Genomic DNA, 14904 nt, shown 5'->3' on the forward strand with positions numbered 1-14904 from the left:
ATGTTGAACCCGTACCAGGTGATCAGCATTACCTATGTTTAACCCATACCAGGTGATCAGCATTACCTATGTTTAACCCATACCAGGTGATCAGCATTACCTATGTTTAACTCATACCAGGTGATCAGCATTACCTATGTTTAACTCATACCAGGTGATCAGCATTACCTATGTTGAACCCGTACCAGGGATTCTCCAGGGTCGATCCGGTCGACTGATGCAGATGGAAATCTTTATTGAACATTATAACCTACTAATTGGTAAACTCGATACAACGCACATGATGTGTATTCTCGAAAGTGTACAGTGTGTGTGTGTGTGTGTGTGTGTGTGTGTGTGTGTGTGTGTGTGTGTGTGTGTGTGTGTGTGTGTGTGTGTGTGTGTGCGCGTGTTATGTATGTGTGTTTGTGTATTTGTGTGTGTATTTGTGTGTGTGTGTGTGTGTGTGTGCGTGTTATGTATGTGTGTGTATTTGTGTGTGTATTTGTGTGTGTATTTGTGTGTGTATTTGTGTGTGTATGCTGTGCCGCTTGCTTGAAGCCCTGCAGGGCAAATTGCGATTGAAGCTTCTCAGGAAGGCAGTTTATGGGAGAAATGTGGAAAAAAGGAATGTGGTTTTTGGGAATTTAATCGGGAAGGGGTTAATGTAAGAACACGGGCATCCTGGAGTTGCTGCGGAGGGTCGTCAGGCTAAGAGAGCAGAGGTCCCTAGTCTGGAGGAGCGACCCAATATGTGTCATTGTTCAACGTTCCTAAAGTAAACGGTTGTTCCAATTTATACATCGATCGAAACAAACGTACTTTCACACCTTCCCTGCGCTACCCAATCCGACAGCCATCGAGTCTCCGTCTCGCCAGCTTGGAATTCCTTCCAGTGATTTGAGATTATCTGCAAAGATATTGCTCAGTATGCCTTCCCACTTCCCTCTCCAGATCGTGTTAACAAATTGCCATTTGGGGTTTATTATTTCTCCACCATGGATTTACCAACCCTGCCGGGGCGGCGATTTCGTCGTCCAAGTGGGAAGGAATGGGAACGTCCTGAAAAAAAGAGGGCATCTGATCTTCGTGTCGAGACACTTGCGTGCCCAAGCATTTGCCAGTCAAAGAATCACTCTTCTGCCATTTTCCAGATCCTGACCGAACAGAGAGAGATTGTGGTGAAGCTGTCGACAAATAAGCAGGAATTTGTAATATGGTCAAGCGAAGAGCTCACAATGGCTTCCTTTTCAAAAGAAACAGCGGGATCTTTACCGCCACAAGCCGGTGCAAACGGGCAACCCTTCGGGACGAGACAAAACAGGAGAGTGCACCACCAAGCGAGGTGTGCGTTTGCTAATCGTTTGAGAATATGGTGTGCGGTTGGTGCTGGCGTGACCCGTGACATGGACCACAGCGACTGGGAAATAACGCGTCACGGCCCCGCGATGAAACAACTGGATATAACGCAAGAACGCGGTGGACAGCTGCTCGCTGGGCATGGGGCGGCGAAGGCGGAGGATGGGGGGAGGCGCCGAGGGTTGGCACCCTGCGGTGCCCGGTAAGAGTTGGGACACACCGCACATGTCCAGCAAGGAATTGCACGTCGGAGCTGAAGGAGAAACGGCATTCTCACGCCTTCCGGTTCATCCTACAATCAGTGCAATAATCCTTACACTGAAGTGCTGTGATTTGTTCTTTTAAACCATCTCGAGCGATTTTACTCCGCGGATTCGATGTTGTTTTTCAGATTCAAAAATGACACGCGCATCAAACTTCTGAGAATATAGGGATTTTACAGGTTAAATACACTTTGTTTTCTCTTGTAAACCCAAAAGCCACCACTTGGGCCATCTATTACCAGTAGGTACTCTTTAATAGCTCTATTACCATCTATTACCAGTAGGTACTCTTTAATAGCTCTATTACCATCTATTACCAGTAGGTACTTTTTAATAGCTCCATTACCATCTATTACCAATAGGTACTCTTTAATAGCTCTATTACCATCTATTACCAGTAGGTACTCTTTAATAGCTCTATTACCATCTATTACCAGTAGGTCCTTTTTAATAGCTCTATTACCATCTATTACCAGTAGGTACTTTTTAATAGCTCTATTACCATCTATTACCAGTAGGTACTCTTTAATAGCTCTATTACCATCTATTACCAGTAGGTCCTTTTTAATAGCTCTATTACCATCTATTACCAGTAGGTACTTTTTAATAGCTCTATTACCATCTATTACCAGGAGGTACTCTTTAATAGCTCTATTACCATCTATTACCAGGAGGTACTCTTTAATAGCTCTATTACCATCTATTACCAGTAGGCACTCTTTAATAGCTCTATTACCATCTATTACCAGTAGGTACTCTTTAATAGCTCTATTACCATCTATTACCAGTAGGTCCTTTTTAATAGCTCTATTACCATCTATTACCAGTAGGGACTTTTTAATAGCTCTATTACCATCTATTACCAGGAGGTACTCTTTAATAGCTCTATTACCATCTATTACCAGTAGGCACTCTTTAATAGCTCTATTACCATCTATTACCAGTAGGTACTTTTTAATAGCTCTATTACCATCTATTACCAGTAGGTACTCTTTAATAGCTCTATTACCATCTATTACCAGTAGGTACTCTTTAATAGCTCCATTACCATCTATTACCAGTAGGTACTCTTTAATAGCTCTATTACCATCTATTACCAGTAGGTACTTTTTAATAGCTCCATTACCATCTATTACCAGTAGGTACTCTTTAATAGCTCTATTACCATCTATTACCAGTAGGTACTCTTTAATAGCTCTATTACCATCTATTACCAGTAGGTCCTTTTTAATAGCTCTATTACCATCTATTACCAGTAGGTACTTTTTAATAGCTCTATTACCATCTATTACCAGGAGGTACTCTTTAATAGCTCTATTACCATCTATTACCAGTAGGCACTCTTTAATAGCTCTATTACCATCTATTACCAGTAGGTACTTTTTAATAGCTCTATTACCATCTATTACCAGTAGGTACTCTTTAATAGCTCTATTACCATCTATTACCAGTAGGTACTTTTTAATAGCTCCATCACCATCTATTACCAGGAGGTACTCTTTAATAGCTCTATTACCATCTATTGCCAGTAGGTAGTCTTTAATAGCTCTATTACCATCTATTACCAGTAGGTACTCTTTAATAGCTCTATTACCATCTATTACCAGTAGGCACTCTTTAATAGCTCTATTACCAGTAGGTACTCTTTAATAGCTCTATTACCATCTAATACCAGTAGGTACTCTTTAATAGCTCTATTACCATCTAATACCAGTAGGTACTCTTTAATAGCTCTATTACCATCTATTACCAGTAGGTAATCTTTAATAGCTCTATTACCATCTATTACCAGTAGGTAATCTTTAATAGCTCTATTACCATCTATTACCAGTAGGTAATCTTTAATAGCTCTATTACCATCTATTACCAGTAGGTAATCTTTAATAGCTCTATTACCATCTATTACCAGTAGGTAATCTTTAATAGCTCTATTACCAGTAGGTACTCTTTAATAGCTCTATTACCATCTATTACCAGTAGGTAATCTTTAATAGCTCTATTACCATCTAATACCAGTAGGTACTCTTTAATAGCTCTATTACCATCTATTACCAGTAGGTACTCTTTAATAGCTCTGTTACCATCTATTACCAGTAGGTACTCTTTAATAGCCTTATTACCACCTATTACCAGTAGGTAATCTTTAATAGCTCTATTACCATCTATTACCAGTAGGTCCTTTTTAATAGCTCTATTACCATCTATTACCAGTAGGTCCTTTTTAATAGCTCTATTACCATCTATTACCAGTAGGTAATCTTTAATAGCTCTATTACCATCTATTACCAGTAGGTCCTTTTTAATAGCTCTATTACCATCTATTACCAGTAGGTCCTTTTTAATAGCTCTATTACCATCTATTACCAGGAGGTACTCTTTAATAGCTCTATTACCATCTATTACCAGTAGGTACTCTTTAATAGCTCTATTACCATCTATTACCAGTAGGTCCTTTTTAATAGCTCTATTACCATCTATTACCAGGAGGTACTCTTTAATAGCTCTATTACCATCTATTACCAGTAGGCACTCTTTAATAGCTCTATTACCATCTATTACCAGTAGGTCCTTTTTAATAGCTCTATTACCATCTATTACCAGTAGGTCCTTTTTAATAGCTCTATTACCAGCTATTACCAGTAGGGGTCCTTTTTAATAGCTCTATTACCATCTATTACCATTAGGTACTCTTTAATAGCTCTATTACCAGTCGGTCCTTTTTAATAGCTCTATTACCAGTAGGTCCTTTTTAATAGCTCTATTACCAGTAGGTCCTTTTTAATAGCTCTATTACCAGTAGGTCCTTTTTAATAGCTCTATTACCATCTATTACCAGTAGGTCCTTTTTAATAGCTCTATTACCAGTAGGTCCTTTTTAATAGCTCTATTACCATCTATTACCAGTAGGTACTCTTTAATAGCTCTATTACCAGTCGGTCCTTTTTAATAGCTGTATTACCAGTAGGTCCTTTTTAATAGCTCTATTACCAGTAGGTCCTTTTTAATAGCTCTATTACCAGTAGGTCCTTTTTAATAGCTCTATTACCAGTCGGTCCTTTTTAATAGCTCTATTACCAGTAGGTCCTTTTTAATAGCTCTAGTACCATCTATTACCAGTAGGTACTCTTTAATAGCTCTATTACCAGTCGGTCCTTTTTAATAGCTCTATTACCACCTATTACCAGTAGGTACTCTTTAATAGCTCTATTACCAGTAGGTCCTTTTTAATAGCTCTATTACCATCTATTACCAGTAGGTACTCTTTAATAGCTCTATTACCACCTATTACCAGTCGGTCCTTTTTAATAGCTCTATTACCACCTATTACCAGTCGGTCCTTTTTAATAGCTCTATTACCAGTAGGTCCTTTTTTAATAGCTCTATTACCACCTATTACCAGTAGGTCCTTTTTAATAGCTCTATTACCATCTACTACCAGTAGGTACTCTTTAATAGCTCTATTACCATCTATTACCAGTAAGTACTCTTTAATAGCTCTATTACCATCTATTACCAATAGGTACTCTTTAATAGATCTATTACCATCTATTACCAGTAGGTACTTTTTAATAGCTCTATTACCATCTATTACCAGTAGGTACTTTTTAATAGCTCTATTACCATCTATTACCAGTAGGTACTCTTTAATAGCTCTATTACCATCTATTACCAGTAGGTACTCTTTAATAGCTCTATTACCACCTATTACCAGTAGGTACTCTTTAATAGCTCTATTACCAGTCGGTCCTTTTTAATAGCTCTATTACCAGTAGGTCCTTTTTAATAGCTCTATTACCACCTATTACCAGTAGGTACTCTTTAATAGCTCTATTACCAGTAGGTCCTTTTTAATAGCTCTATTACCACCTATTACCAGTAGGTACTCTTTAATAGCTCTATTACCATCTATTACCAATAGGTACTCTTTAATAGATCTATTACCATCTATTACCAGCAGGTACTCTTTAATAGCTCTATTACCATCTACTACCAGTAGGTACTCTTTAATAGATCTATTACCATCTATTACCAGCAGGTACTCTTTAATAGCTCTATTACCATCTATTACCGGTAGGTACTTTTTAATAGCTCTATTACCATCTATTACCAGTAGGCACTCTTTAATAGATCTATTACCATCTATTACCAGCAGGTACTCTTTAATAGCTCTATTACCATCTATTACCAGTAGGCACTCTTTAATAGATCTATTACCATCTATTACCAGCAGGTACTCTTTAATAGCTCTATTACCATCTATTACCAGCAGGTACTCTTTAATAGCTCTATTACCATCTATTACCGGTAGGTACTTTTTAATAGCTCTATTACCATCTATTACCAGTAGGCACTCTTTAATAGATCTATTACCATCTATTACCAGTAGGTACTTTTTAATAGCTCTATTACCATCTATTACCAGTAGGCACTCTTTAATAGATCTATTACCATCTATTACCAGCAGGTACTCTTTAATAGCTCTATTACCATCTACTACCAGTAGGTACTCTTTAATAGATCTATTACCATCTATTACCAGCAGGTACTCTTTAATAGCTCTATTACCATCTATTACCAGTAGGTACTTTTTAATAGATCTTTTACCATCTATTACCAGCAGGTACTCTTTAATAGCTCTATTACCATCTACTACCAGTAGGTACTCTTTAATAGATCTATTACCATCTATTACCAGCAGGTACTCTAATAGCTCTATTACCATCTATTACCAGTAGGTACTTTTTAATAGCTCTATTACCATCTACTACCAGTAGGTACTCTTTAATAGCTCTATTACCATCTATTACCAGTAGGTACTTTTTAATAGCTCTATTACCATCTATTACCAGTAGGTACTTTTTAATAGCTCCATTACCATCTATTACCAGTAGGTACTCTTTAATAGCTCTATTACCATCTATTACCAGTAGGTCCTTTTTAATAGCTCTATTACCATCTATTACCAGTAGGTACTTTTTAATAGCTCTATTACCATCTATTACCAGGAGGTACTCTTTAATAGCTCTATTACCATCTATTACCAGTAGGCACTCTTTAATAGCTCTATTACCATCTATTACCAGTAGGTACTTTTTAATAGCTCTATTACCATCTATTACCAGTAGGTACTCTTTAATAGCTCTATTACCATCTATTACCAGTAGGTACTTTTTAATAGCTCCATCACCATCTATTACCAGGAGGTACTCTTTAATAGCTCTATTACCATCTATTGCCAGTAGGTAGTCTTTAATAGCTCTATTACCATCTATTACCAGTAGGTACTCTTTAATAGCTCTATTACCATCTATTACCAGTAGGCACTCTTTAATAGCTCTATTACCAGTAGGTACTCTTTAATAGCTCTATTACCATCTAATACCAGTAGGTACTCTTTAATAGCTCTATTACCATCTAATACCAGTAGGTACTCTTTAATAGCTCTATTACCATCTATTACCAGTAGGTAATCTTTAATAGCTCTATTACCATCTATTACCAGTAGGTAATCTTTAATAGCTCTATTACCATCTATTACCAGTAGGTAATCTTTAATAGCTCTATTACCATCTATTACCAGTAGGTAATCTTTAATAGCTCTATTACCATCTATTACCAGTAGGTAATCTTTAATAGCTCTATTACCAGTAGGTACTCTTTAATAGCTCTATTACCATCTATTACCAGTAGGTAATCTTTAATAGCTCTATTACCATCTAATACCAGTAGGTACTCTTTAATAGCTCTATTACCATCTATTACCAGTAGGTACTCTTTAATAGCTCTGTTACCATCTATTACCAGTAGGTACTCTTTAATAGCCTTATTACCACCTATTACCAGTAGGTAATCTTTAATAGCTCTATTACCATCTATTACCAGTAGGTCCTTTTTAATAGCTCTATTACCATCTATTACCAGTAGGTCCTTTTTAATAGCTCTATTACCATCTATTACCAGTAGGTAATCTTTAATAGCTCTATTACCATCTATTACCAGTAGGTCCTTTTTAATAGCTCTATTACCATCTATTACCAGTAGGTCCTTTTTAATAGCTCTATTACCATCTATTACCAGGAGGTACTCTTTAATAGCTCTATTACCATCTATTACCAGTAGGTACTCTTTAATAGCTCTATTACCATCTATTACCAGTAGGTCCTTTTTAATAGCTCTATTACCATCTATTACCAGGAGGTACTCTTTAATAGCTCTATTACCATCTATTACCAGTAGGCACTCTTTAATAGCTCTATTACCATCTATTACCAGTAGGTCCTTTTTAATAGCTCTATTACCATCTATTACCAGTAGGTCCTTTTTAATAGCTCTATTACCAGCTATTACCAGTAGGGGTCCTTTTTAATAGCTCTATTACCATCTATTACCATTAGGTACTCTTTAATAGCTCTATTACCAGTCGGTCCTTTTTAATAGCTCTATTACCAGTAGGTCCTTTTTAATAGCTCTATTACCAGTAGGTCCTTTTTAATAGCTCTATTACCAGTAGGTCCTTTTTAATAGCTCTATTACCATCTATTACCAGTAGGTCCTTTTTAATAGCTCTATTACCAGTAGGTCCTTTTTAATAGCTCTATTACCATCTATTACCAGTAGGTACTCTTTAATAGCTCTATTACCAGTCGGTCCTTTTTAATAGCTGTATTACCAGTAGGTCCTTTTTAATAGCTGTATTACCAGTAGGTCCTTTTTAATAGCTCTATTACCAGTAGGTCCTTTTTAATAGCTCTATTACCAGTAGGTCCTTTTTAATAGCTCTATTACCAGTCGGTCCTTTTTAATAGCTCTATTACCAGTAGGTCCTTTTTAATAGCTCTAGTACCATCTATTACCAGTAGGTACTCTTTAATAGCTCTATTACCAGTCGGTCCTTTTTAATAGCTCTATTACCACCTATTACCAGTAGGTACTCTTTAATAGCTCTATTACCAGTAGGTCCTTTTTAATAGCTCTATTACCATCTATTACCAGTAGGTACTCTTTAATAGCTCTATTACCACCTATTACCAGTCGGTCCTTTTTAATAGCTCTATTACCACCTATTACCAGTCGGTCCTTTTTAATAGCTCTATTACCAGTAGGTCCTTTTTAATAGCTCTATTACCAGTAGGTCCTTTTTAATAGCTCTATTACCAGTAGGTCCTTTTTAATAGCTCTATTACCATCTATTACCAGTAGGTCCTTTTTAATAGCTCTATTACCAGTAGGTCCTTTTTAATAGCTCTATTACCATCTATTACCAGTAGGTACTCTTTAATAGCTCTATTACCAGTCGGTCCTTTTTAATAGCTGTATTACCAGTAGGTCCTTTTTAATAGCTCTATTACCAGTAGGTCCTTTTTAATAGCTCTATTACCAGTAGGTCCTTTTTAATAGCTCTATTACCAGTCGGTCCTTTTTAATAGCTCTATTACCAGTAGGTCCTTTTTAATAGCTCTAGTACCATCTATTACCAGTAGGTACTCTTTAATAGCTCTATTACCAGTCGGTCCTTTTTAATAGCTCTATTACCACCTATTACCAGTAGGTACTCTTTAATAGCTCTATTACCAGTAGGTCCTTTTTAATAGCTCTATTACCATCTATTACCAGTAGGTACTCTTTAATAGCTCTATTACCACCTATTACCAGTCGGTCCTTTTTAATAGCTCTATTACCACCTATTACCAGTCGGTCCTTTTTAATAGCTCTATTACCAGTAGGTCCTTTTTTAATAGCTCTATTACCACCTATTACCAGTAGGTCCTTTTTAATAGCTCTATTACCATCTACTACCAGTAGGTACTCTTTAATAGCTCTATTACCATCTATTACCAGTAAGTACTCTTTAATAGCTCTATTACCATCTATTACCAATAGGTACTCTTTAATAGATCTATTACCATCTATTACCAGTAGGTACTTTTTAATAGCTCTATTACCATCTATTACCAGTAGGTACTTTTTAATAGCTCTATTACCATCTATTACCAGTAGGTACTCTTTAATAGCTCTATTACCATCTATTACCAGTAGGTACTCTTTAATAGCTCTATTACCACCTATTACCAGTAGGTACTCTTTAATAGCTCTATTACCAGTCGGTCCTTTTTAATAGCTCTATTACCAGTAGGTCCTTTTTAATAGCTCTATTACCACCTATTACCAGTAGGTACTCTTTAATAGCTCTATTACCAGTAGGTCCTTTTTAATAGCTCTATTACCACCTATTACCAGTAGGTACTCTTTAATAGCTCTATTACCATCTATTACCAGTAGGCACTCTTTAATAGATCTATTACCATCTATTACCAGCAGGTACTCTTTAATAGCTCTATTACCATCTATTACCAGTAGGCACTCTTTAATAGATCTATTACCATCTATTACCAGCAGGTACTCTTTAATAGCTCTATTACCATCTATTACCGGTAGGTACTTTTTAATAGCTCTATTACCATCTATTACCAGTAGGCACTCTTTAATAGATCTATTACCATCTATTACCAGCAGGTACTCTTTAATAGCTCTATTACCATCTATTACCAGTAGGCACTCTTTAATAGATCTATTACCATCTATTACCAGCAGGTACTCTTTAATAGCTCTATTACCATCTATTACCAGCAGGTACTCTTTAATAGCTCTATTACCATCTATTACCGGTAGGTACTTTTTAATAGCTCTATTACCATCTATTACCAGTAGGCACTCTTTAATAGATCTATTACCATCTATTACCAGTAGGTACTTTTTAATAGCTCTATTACCATCTATTACCAGTAGGCACTCTTTAATAGATCTATTACCATCTATTACCAGCAGGTACTCTTTAATAGCTCTATTACCATCTACTACCAGTAGGTACTCTTTAATAGATCTATTACCATCTATTACCAGCAGGTACTCTTTAATAGCTCTATTACCATCTATTACCAGTAGGTACTTTTTAATAGATCTTTTACCATCTATTACCAGCAGGTACTCTTTAATAGCTCTATTACCATCTACTACCAGTAGGTACTCTTTAATAGATCTATTACCATCTATTACCAGCAGGTACTCTAATAGCTCTATTACCATCTATTACCAGTAGGTACTTTTTAATAGCTCTATTACCATCTACTACCAGTAGGTACTCTTTAATAGCTCTATTACCATCTATTACCAGTAGGTACTTTTTAATAGCTCTATTACCATCTATTACCAGTAGGTACTTTTTAATAGCTCCATTACCATCTATTACCAGTAGGTACTCTTTAATAGCTCTATTACCATCTATTACCAGTAGGTCCTTTTTAATAGCTCTATTACCATCTATTACCAGTAGGTACTTTTTAATAGCTCTATTACCATCTATTACCAGGAGGTACTCTTTAATAGCTCTATTACCATCTATTACCAGTAGGCACTCTTTAATAGCTCTATTACCATCTATTACCAGTAGGTACTTTTTAATAGCTCTATTACCATCTATTACCAGTAGGTACTCTTTAATAGCTCTATTACCATCTATTACCAGTAGGTACTTTTTAATAGCTCCATCACCATCTATTACCAGGAGGTACTCTTTAATAGCTCTATTACCATCTATTGCCAGTAGGTAGTCTTTAATAGCTCTATTACCATCTATTACCAGTAGGTACTCTTTAATAGCTCTATTACCATCTATTACCAGTAGGCACTCTTTAATAGCTCTATTACCAGTAGGTGCTCTTTAATAGCTCTATTACCATCTAATACCAGTAGGTACTCTTTAATAGCTCTATTACCATCTAATACCAGTAGGTACTCTTTAATAGCTCTATTACCATCTATTACCAGTAGGTAATCTTTAATAGCTCTATTACCATCTATTACCAGTAGGTAATCTTTAATAGCTCTATTACCATCTATTACCAGTAGGTAATCTTTAATAGCTCTATTACCAGTAGGTAATCTTTAATAGCTCTATTACCATCTATTACCAGTAGGTAATCTTTAATAGCTCTATTACCAGTAGGTACTCTTTAATAGCTCTATTACCATCTATTACCAGTAGGTAATCTTTAATAGCTCTATTACCATCTAATACCAGTAGGTACTCTTTAATAGCTCTATTACCATCTATTACCAGTAGGTACTCTTTAATAGCTCTGTTACCATCTATTACCAGTAGGTACTCTTTAATAGCCTTATTACCACCTATTACCAGTAGGTAATCTTTAATAGCTCTATTACCATCTATTACCAGTAGGTCCTTTTTAATAGCTCTATTACCATCTATTACCAGTAGGTCCTTTTTAATAGCTCTATTACCATCTATTACCAGTAGGTAATCTTTAATAGCTCTATTACCATCTATTACCAGTAGGTCCTTTTTAATAGCTCTATTACCATCTATTACCAGTAGGTCCTTTTTAATAGCTCTATTACCATCTATTACCAGGAGGTACTCTTTAATAGCTCTATTACCATCTATTACCAGTAGGTACTCTTTAATAGCTCTATTACCATCTATTACCAGTAGGTCCTTTTTAATAGCTCTATTACCATCTATTACCAGGAGGTACTCTTTAATAGCTCTATTACCATCTATTACCAGTAGGCACTCTTTAATAGCTCTATTACCATCTATTACCAGTAGGTCCTTTTTAATAGCTCTATTACCATCTATTACCAGTAGGTCCTTTTTAATAGCTCTATTACCAGCTATTACCAGTAGGGGTCCTTTTTAATAGCTCTATTACCATCTATTACCATTAGGTACTCTTTAATAGCTCTATTACCAGTCGGTCCTTTTTAATAGCTCTATTACCAGTAGGTCCTTTTTAATAGCTCTATTACCAGTAGGTCCTTTTTAATAGCTCTATTACCAGTAGGTCCTTTTTAATAGCTCTATTACCATCTATTACCAGTAGGTCCTTTTTAATAGCTCTATTACCAGTAGGTCCTTTTTAATAGCTCTATTACCATCTATTACCAGTAGGTACTCTTTAATAGCTCTATTACCAGTCGGTCCTTTTTAATAGCTGTATTACCAGTAGGTCCTTTTTAATAGCTCTATTACCAGTAGGTCCTTTTTAATAGCTCTATTACCAGTAGGTCCTTTTTAATAGCTCTATTACCAGTCGGTCCTTTTTAATATCTCTATTACCAGTAGGTCCTTTTTAATAGCTCTAGTACCATCTATTACCAGTAGGTACTCTTTAATAGCTCTATTACCAGTCGGTCCTTTTTAATAGCTCTATTACCACCTATTACCAGTAGGTACTCTTTAATAGCTCTATTACCAGTAGGTCCTTTTTAATAGCTCTATTACCATCTATTACCAGTAGGTACTCTTTAATAGCTCTATTACCACCTATTACCAGTCGGTCCTTTTTAATAGCTCTATTACCACCTATTACCAGTCGGTCCTTTTTAATAGCTCTATTACCAGTAGGTCCTTTTTTAATAGCTCTATTACCACCTATTACCAGTAGGTCCTTTTTAATAGCTCTATTACCATCTACTACCAGTAGGTACTCTTTAATAGCTCTATTACCATCTATTACCAGTAAGTACTCTTTAATAGCTCTATTACCATCTATTACCAATAGGTACTCTTTAATAGATCTATTACCATCTATTACCAGTAGGTACTTTTTAATAGCTCTATTACCATCTATTACCAGTAGGTACTTTTTAATAGCTCTATTACCATCTATTACCAGTAGGTACTCTTTAATAGCTCTATTACCATCTATTACCAGTAGGTACTCTTTAATAGCTCTATTACCACCTATTACCAGTAGGTACTCTTTAATAGCTCTATTACCAGTCGGTCCTTTTTAATAGCTCTATTACCAGTAGGTCCTTTTTAATAGCTCTATTACCACCTATTACCAGTAGGTACTCTTTAATAGCTCTATTACCAGTAGGTCCTTTTTAATAGCTCTATTACCACCTATTACCAGTAGGTACTCTTTAATAGCTCTATTACCATCTATTACCAATAGGTACTCTTTAATAGATCTATTACCATCTATTACCAGCAGGTACTCTTTAATAGCTCTATTACCATCTACTACCAGTAGGTACTCTTTAATAGATCTATTACCATCTATTACCAGCAGGTACTCTTTAATAGCTCTATTACCATCTATTACCGGTAGGTACTTTTTAATAGCTCTATTACCATCTATTACCAGTAGGCACTCTTTAATAGATCTATTACCATCTATTACCAGCAGGTACTCTTTAATAGCTCTATTACCATCTATTACCAGTAGGCACTCTTTAATAGATCTATTACCAGCAGGTACTCTTTAATAGCTCTATTACCATCTATTACCAGCAGGTACTCTTTAATAGCTCTATTACCATCTATTACCGGTAGGTACTTTTTAATAGCTCTATTACCATCTATTACCAGTAGGCACTCTTTAATAGATCTATTACCATCTATTACCAGTAGGTACTTTTTAATAGCTCTATTACCATCTATTACCAGTAGGCACTCTTTAATAGATCTATTACCATCTATTACCAGCAGGTACTCTTTAATAGCTCTATTACCATCTACTACCAGTAGGTACTCTTTAATAGATCTATTACCATCTATTACCAGCAGGTACTCTTTAATAGCTCTATTACCATCTATTACCAGTAGGTACTTTTTAATAGATCTTTTACCATCTATTACCAGCAGGTACTCTTTAATAGCTCTATTACCATCTACTACCAGTAGGTACTCTTTAATAGATCTATTACCATCTATTACCAGCAGGTACTCTAATAGCTCTATTACCATCTATTACCAGTAGGTACTTTTTAATAGCTCTATTACCATCTACTACCAGTAGGTACTCTTTAATAGCTCTATTACCATCTATTACCAGTAGGTACTTTTTAATAGCTCTATTACCATCTATTACCAGTAGGTACTTTTTAATAGCTCTATTACCATCTATTACCAGCAGGTACTCTAATAGCTCTATTACCATCTATTACCAGCAGGTACTCTAATAGCTCTATTACCATCTACTACCAGTAGGTACTCTTTAATAGCTCTATTACCATCTATTACCAGTAAGTACTCTTTAATAGCTCTATTACCATCTATTACCAATAGGTACTCTTTAATAGATCTATTACCATCTATTACCAGTAGGTACTTTTTAATAGCTCTATTACCATCTATTACCAGTAGGTACTTTTTAATAGCTCTAAAACCATCTACTACCAGTAGTTGGTGGACATTAAAGATCCCACGGTGTCCTTCACGAAGAGTAGGCGAGCTATCGCCGGCACCATGAACAAATTAAAGATTCCTAAAAAA

General features: G+C 35.7%; 1 protein-coding gene across 6 annotated transcripts in view; it reads left to right on the plus strand.

The window, feature by feature from the left end:
- The window catches only part of LOC137434339 (growth arrest-specific protein 7), a 517476-nt gene that overhangs the window by 398448 nt on the left and 104124 nt on the right, over positions 1-14904 (plus strand). The gene's annotated exons all lie outside the window — the stretch shown is intronic.

Source organism: Myxine glutinosa, chromosome 10, assembly GCF_964187855.1.
Source record: "Myxine glutinosa chromosome 10, kmMyxGlut1.1, whole genome shotgun sequence".
NCBI lineage: Eukaryota > Metazoa > Chordata > Myxini > Myxiniformes > Myxinidae > Myxine > Myxine glutinosa.